Source organism: Apis dorsata, unplaced genomic scaffold, assembly GCF_000469605.1.
Source record: "Apis dorsata unplaced genomic scaffold, Apis dorsata 1.3 scaffold_397, whole genome shotgun sequence".
NCBI lineage: Eukaryota > Metazoa > Arthropoda > Insecta > Hymenoptera > Apidae > Apis > Apis dorsata.
In genome coordinates this window covers 926,108-934,053 of record NW_006263656.1, presented here as the reverse complement: position 1 = coordinate 934,053, position 7,946 = coordinate 926,108, and positions in this window count along the sequence as shown.

The window sequence follows — 7,946 nt, the reverse complement described above, 5'->3', positions numbered from 1 at the left end:
TATATATATATATATATCTTTGATTTTCCTAATTAAACGAATCTCGAATTTTTGCTCGATTTTTGGAGCAAAACCCATCTCTGATCGAGATTAATCCCATCGGATCGTAATTAAGCGTCTTTTCTCGCTTGCGTGTGCGTGTGTTTGCGTGTGTGCGTGTCGAAAGGTAATAAAAAAAAAAGAAAAAAAAGAAAAAAAAAAGCATTTTATACGTGTAAAACCTCTATCCGTAATACGTGAGATTTACATCCGTGAATAAAAATTGTGTACATATATATATATATATATAAAATAATGCTTGTTGAGTGACTGCGGATTTTTATGGAAATTTTTCATGTGTGTTGTGTTTTGTGTAAAGTGATATAATAATAAACGCGTCTTCTTATGTTTTGTTTGGACTCTTAATTGATGAGATGTTTGTTCGAAGAAAGAAAGAAAATTGTGACAGGAATTAATCATTTATTCAACGATTAAGCGTTACATATATATACAAATTTAATCGAATGAAAAAGAATGAATAGAGAGATAAAAGTGTTAAGAGTGTAAGGAAAAATTTAATAGAAATATGTGATGACAAAAAAAAAAAATATTTGCAGACAAACGATTTATGAGAAAAGAATTATCAAAAAAAAAAAAGAAAATTATTGTCGTCACATATTTTATAACGAAGATTTGCGAAAAGTATATGTATATAATAAAGTTATTATCTTATAAGTGTACATATTATATCCTATATAATTTTTTTAGAATATAATTGATATTTTTACATATATTAGTTGAAGAGCACGTTTTAGCTGCATAAAAATTCGCAGTCTATAAATACAAATAAAAAATAAGTGAATAAAAGTTAAATAAATATAGGTTGAATCATGGTTACTATATATATATATAGTTATAGAGGAAGAAAGAAACAGCTTTATCGTTTGTTCGGCGAAAAAATAAAAATAAAAATTTGAGGAAAAAAAAGAAAAAAAGAAAAGAAAAAAAGAAAATATTGAAAGAGCTTAATAAACTCGGTCGATCAAGAGATTTCACATTTAAATTAGAATTTTAATATTGTTTTGAGAAGAGATTTTGCGAGGATTCATGGATTGTGGTAGATGAGCCCCTGCCCTTTCCTTGAATCACGTATAGGGGAGAAAAGTAAAATTTTTTACTTTTAGAATGTAAAAAAAAAAAAAAAAGAAAAATTTGATTTTTCTCCCCTTCCCTTTTTTTTTTCTTTTTCAGCTGAAGAGGCGTAGATTTTAAAAGTTTTAGAGTTAAGACTTTGTCGAGAACTTGGCGAAGAATTGTCCTGATACAAATTGTAAAGTATATATATAATATATATATACATATATCAATAAAGATGATAATATAATTACAAATTAAATTTTGGAATTATTTAATTTCTATTCTGTTCTTTATATTTTCTAGCCTCTTTTATCCTGTGCATATATCCAGATCCTGTAATTGGGGAGGATCCTGTGTCTTGTGGAGTTCCAGATATTTAAGAATTTATCTTCAACATCTACTTTTGAGAATACGAAAATACGAAGAAAGGAGAACACGATTCAATCACAATTCAATTATCAATGGAAACGTTTAATAGAAATTTTGTTGATTTTGGAGAATCTATTTTCCAGATATTTTAAAACTTGGAAATTTGGAATTTTTCTCCAAAATTTTATGGAAAGCTTTAATAGAAATATTTTATGCATAAGCTATTTCCCAGATCTTCTATATCCTTTCGCGGTAAAAATTTTTGTCGAAATTTTTATGTGGAAAGCTCAATGTAAAATTCAACAGCGCGTGTTCCATCAAACTAACTACAACAAAGCATCATCGATATGTTGCGTACGTGTCGAAAAATAAAAAAAAAAGAAAAAAAAGAAAAAGAAAAACATTCAATTTTTCGAATATTCGATTCCTTTCAATGCAATGAAATCGAGATTTTACACTTATTTTTTTTTCTTGTATCTTTTAATAATTTCTTAATAATTCGTTTAATTTCACAGTGGAAAAAGTCAAGTAATTTCATTTCTCAACCAAGTTAATTCACTTTCCTCTTTATTTTACAATTCAAGTGAATTTTTACCGTTGCCAATTTGACTCCAACAAAAGGTTCCCTCTTCAACAAAGGAGACGTTGTAAATTTTAAGATCTGAACGGCAAGTTTATTCGACAAAGGAGGTGGCGAAATAAAACGATTCCAGCCAACGCAATCGACACTTAAATGACGAATAACAGTTTCTATTTCATCCAAGGTATAACACTTTTTTTGCCATTCAATTTTTTCACAAGAATTTCTTTTCATATTTCTTTTTCAGGGATCATCGTTTTTTAATTTTCCGATAAAAATATTCGATAAAGAATTCTTGGAAAATTAAGTAGATCGAGTCAACGATTAACGAACTTGTGTTCTCCGGGATAAAATTTCAACCTTAATCTTAGCTTTTCTCAATTTGTTAACATCCCCTTTCACTTTCTTGAAGTTTTTCTCCATGCAATCAATAATTATTCATAATAATAAAATTGATATCACAACCTTTTCATCGTAAACTTTTCTACTTTCATCGAAACGCGACAAACAATTCGATCGAAAGGAAACTATGAAAGATATTTGCAAAAATACCAACATCCGTGTAACCGCGTTTCTGCAACAAAAATCCAAAAGTTTTTAAAACCCCCCCCCGTATTTTCAATATCGTCCCGTTTCAACAAATTTTCCACCAACTCAAACATACATTTAAACGTATCACGTGAAGAACGAAATCACAAAAAACATTTTCAAACGCCTCTTTCCTTTTTCCTCCCTCCCTTCCTTTCTTTTTTTTAAACAGCAAACTCCTATATTACTCCACGTTTCAATATTACCTCTCGTTCCCCCGATGTTTCAAATTAAAAAACACGTCCTGCAAGGATTATTATGAAACACCCGATTACACATCCCATTCGCGACTCGCCAAAAAGGGAAAACTTCATTTCCCTACCCGTGACTCGGCGAAAGTCGAATCGAATGTTCTCCCATCCTAGGGTGGGGAAGATTCGCATAATCCGCGTAGGTACACACGAAGGTACACCCCTTCGAAATGACAGGAGTGGAACAGGATTGGCGGGGCGATGATATCCTGGGGCGATGCATCGTTACGCGAAAGTAATATCTATGATCTGAAATTGTGGGTCGGCTCGATCGGGGCGATTTCGGGGACTAATGATCGGGAAAGTGGAAATTTATTTGGTAAGAAAGTTTAACGTTCTGGAAGAAGAGATGTCTGTTCCAGCATATTTTGGATATTGGATAACCGATAAGTTGAATTACTTAGCGCGAGAGTGGAACGTCAGAGTGGAAACGAAGTTTTTCTATGTTTTCTACGTTATGTCGTTTTTAGGAATAAATAAATTCGAACGCGAGATTCTAGATTTCTAAGGATAAATCGAATTTGAAACCGATGTTTTTCGTTTTGCTTTTGAGATATATCCTTGTTGTTTAGGGAAAGATTCTATCTGATTCTGTTCGAAGGCGAGATTTTATAATTTTTTTTTTTTTTTTGAAATTGAAGAACGGAATTATATTTTGAGAAATATTTTGAGAATATGGAAGAAGGAACAGTATTAGAGTTTTCATGATATTTCTTTTTATTCCACGGGGGTGGAAAAATAAGGTAAATGATCTCGATGGGATCGAAGAAATCGAACATTGGCAACGTTAGCAGGAAACTTGTATCCCAAGAATCATGCTTGGAAAACGTTAAAGGATCTCGAGATTATGGATTCAGGTCGGAGAGATTCGATCAAGATCAATGATCGATCTTAATACCTTAGATTCAGATATTAAAGTTCAAAATAACGAGTTCGTTTTAATTTCTTCTTTCCCTATGAAAATATTATTAAAACAAACGTATAAAAGAAGGTATCATTGCAATTACGTTCTGGATGAATTGAGAAGGATAGTTCTTCGATATATTTATTTTTTTTATGTTAAACTCGCGATTATCTAACTTCAATCGAGCTAACTAACGTGTGCAAAAAAAAAAAGAAGAAAAAAAAAGACGTCATTAGTCGGTTAATCCTCAACCTCGCCAACATTCGCCCATTGTTCGACACGGAAAGAAGGGATGGTTTAAAAAAAGCGGATGAGACAGCCGGGTTATTGCAGTAGCTCGAATTAGCCCTTGTGCAGTCGCGACGAGAAAATATAATGTACGATTGAATATGCATCAGGGGTATGAATATTAATGGCTCGTGATAACCGAATTTCTTCGATGTAATAAACAATATAGCATTTAATATTTGTAATAAAAAAAAAAAAAGAAAAATTTCTGGGGGATTATTTCGAATCGCAGCGATTGTTGGGGATGAAAGTTTAAAAAATCGTAAATTTTATTATTTGTTGGCATTTACGAGTTTTGATCGGTGATACTTGTTGATTTGTAGAACAGACTGATAAAAAAAAATGGATGGTTATTTTATTCATAGGTTTTGGAAGAAACAGCTTGTACGAACCTTTTTTTTTTCTGATATAATTTAAGACGTAAATTAGTTTCTTTTTGGATTCAGGATCAAGCAGAAATGGTAGTAGAGATTTTTTTATCTAGGAAAAATAAAAAAAATATTTTAAAATTTTATTTCTCTTGGATTAATTTTAATCTCTCTTTAATCAAATATTCATTGCACGTTATTAAACGCTGTAATTATATCGCAAAAGAATTGTATCAATGTATCAAATTGAAATTGATCTTGTGATTGGAAATGGTCAATGAAGATTATTTCTAAAATATATGTTATTTTTATTCGATTAAAAAGAAATTTTCGACGATTCATTTATTAATTAACGTCGACTGTCTCGTTTTTTTTCTAGGGGAATCGAAATGGAGAACATCAAGTGTAATTTGTTGTGGGAATCGTGCATATTGATATTTCTGCGAACGTATCATCCTGCAAATGTATAATAACAAATGTTATACGCGAAAAACAAATAACAATTTCCATAATAAATTTTCAAGATTTAATTGAATTCAATCATCCCGTTTGAAAATTATAATTATAACAAGCGTTATCTACAAACGATTTTCCAGAATTTAATCCAATTTATACATTTAAAAATTATAATTCACAATTAAGATAAAACAGAAATTAATGAAAGTATACATTATTAACATACACAATAAAAAAGAATAAAAAATATTTCATATATCACAAAAAGTCATCACACTTTCAATGATACATGGAATTATTAATAGATAAAAATCATAATGGCTATGTATAATTCGATCCAAAATTGTAATGTCAAATATTTCAAAAATATCGTTACCAAAAATATTTTACCAAAATTACGAAAAATTATTATTATTACTTCGAAAGGACAGAAATATAATATTCCATCGTACTAATGATACCTGATCGTAGAATCTACGTTCTAACTCGAATATGAGATCGAAGGGTATCTTTGTCGATATTCCTCCCCCTTGCATGTAACTTGCATGCATTCGAAAACCACAAGTCCGAGGACAGGAACGTGGCCTCATCCATTACAAGGTTAGCCCATCGGCAGGAATTTTGAAGCGTTGCGGTAAACCGGTCGTGAGTCGTCCGTCGAATCGCAGAATACTAATGCGGATCTACGATCTACCTCGATGTCTTTTTCCCCAAACACACGACTCCACTACCTATAACAAATCGTACGGGATTTGAAATCAATCCTGCGGAGGGAGGGGGCGAAAAAAGGAGTAAGTATTTCATTCAATTATTCCATCTTACTCTTACTTCTTTTTTTTAGGAAACGATTCTTTCTTTCTCCAAGCTCTCTTTTCTTTCACTTTCTTAATATCGATATTTTGAATAGCTTTTTTTTTTTGCAGATAAATATTTGGCTTTGCAACTGTTTTTATTATTTATTCCTTAAAGATTTGTCGAATGTTTGAAGGTTTGAAATTTTTCTTATTTTTTTTATTTTTATTATTAATTTTTATTATTTATTCCTTAAAGATTTATCGAATGTTTGAAGGTTTGAAATTTTTCTTTCTTCGAAAAGAGATTGAAACTTGCAACGAGGAATTCTTTTTTTTTTGTATTCCGTTTTTAAAATTTGTATTTTGTTGGTGAAAAAAAGAGAATCCAATGTACTTTTCTTTTTTATTTATGCGGTTATTGAAAGAGAAAATGAAGAGAGATCACGTTATATTCCATTTTTATTTTATCCTTGTAAATAATTTTACAAGCTTAACTTTAACGCGTGCAAATTTATCTCGATTTTCTTCTTCCACCACCTAGCAAAATAATAATTAAATTCACGATCCATATCTTAACTTAGTTCCATTCAAATTCCATGTTTCTCACCAGAAGCCACGAGTTAACCGAGGCAAACGATCCGAAACATGCATCTTCATCCATTCAAACAATAAACTCAATTACTTTCAGCAACGAAGAAAGCAGCTTTCGGCCAACATCTCACCCGTAATGGAAAGGGGAAAACCGCTAATGGCCGCTTACATAGTGTACAATCTCTACATATATATACATCGGTCCTATTAATTAAATTACCAATGAAACTGTATGCTGAATGAAACACGGGTATTAACGGAGGCCTAGCGTTAACAGTTGATAAGCCTACATCCATTATTAATTCTCGATACGCGTACGGAGTTTGGAGAATCGCGAATAATCCATTCCAAACGAAAAATCAAAGGAGACCATCGTTCGATCGATATCCCATCGAATCACCTGAACCCGTGGATTCCGCCAAACGTAATCTCTTTATCCTTTACCCGTTTTACGCGGGTCCCACGGTTCGTGAATCGGTGGGTAAGCGGTGTGGCCAGTGCGTGCATGTGTGCGTGCGTGTGTGTGGATGGACGGAACAATTTCGGTCGACCGCTCCACGGGAAATGGAGTTACAAATAATAGTGGGATCGAGTCGAAATGGAGGATTATGATGTCGATGCGTGACGAATTGTTTCTTTTTTCCCCCGCCTTGGAAGTTTGACAAGGTTCGAGGATTTTTGGGAATGGAATTTAGAGGGATTTGAAGTTATTATCATTTGATATTTGATGGAGTGATCGATGTTTGATGAAAGATGTGAAGATGATCGGTAATTTTTTTTTACGAGGAAATCCTTTCTTTCGCGATGGAGATTTCTAAGAAGCGTTTCTTGACGAAAAAAAACGTCACGTTGTTGCGTTATTTGAATAGAAAAGGTTTCTAGAGTCTTGTTTCTTCTCGTGGCAAGATCGATCGGTGGGGATAGGAAGTTTTTAGGGTGTGCGAGGAGAAAGGAATAATTGGTTCAGATAAGATTTGGAGATACTTAAAGGTATTGAGAAAGATATATTTGATTTGGCGATAAATATTCTGAAATATATTTAATTTTAGGAATAACGAGTTTTATAAATTGAAATCCCAAAATCTTTTAAACGCTCGCTTAAAAGAACCTAAGATTTATCGCGCGATATTATAAAACAAGTTCGAGATCATTCAAAAACCAGCCCACGCGCTCTCTAAACGTACCATATCGCGTCGATTGCTTCGTAATAATAACGGTATCGTAAAAACCGTGCACACCATCGGATATTAAATCTTAATGACACGCCATCCCATAAATTCGTGCCAGCCGATGCGAAAAACGTTGTCCCCGTTTACTTTAATACCGAAATCCATGCACGTACAGGGTGTCCTCTGATTCGTGAAGTGATTCCAGTAAAAAAAAAATCGAAAATATACACGAATATAAATTTTCACTTCATTCTCGAGCTAGAGCAAATTTTCGAGTGAAAACTCACATAACCTCGAAAATGGTAAAGAATTTCAATTTATATTGAATTAAAAGTCACGATATGATGAAATTTATATATCACGATCGAATTTTTATCGAATGTAATAATAATATCCAACACGTCGCATATTCTAATCAAAAGAATCGAATTCTTTCTCCAACGAACGAAAGAGAGAGAGAGAGAGAGAGAGA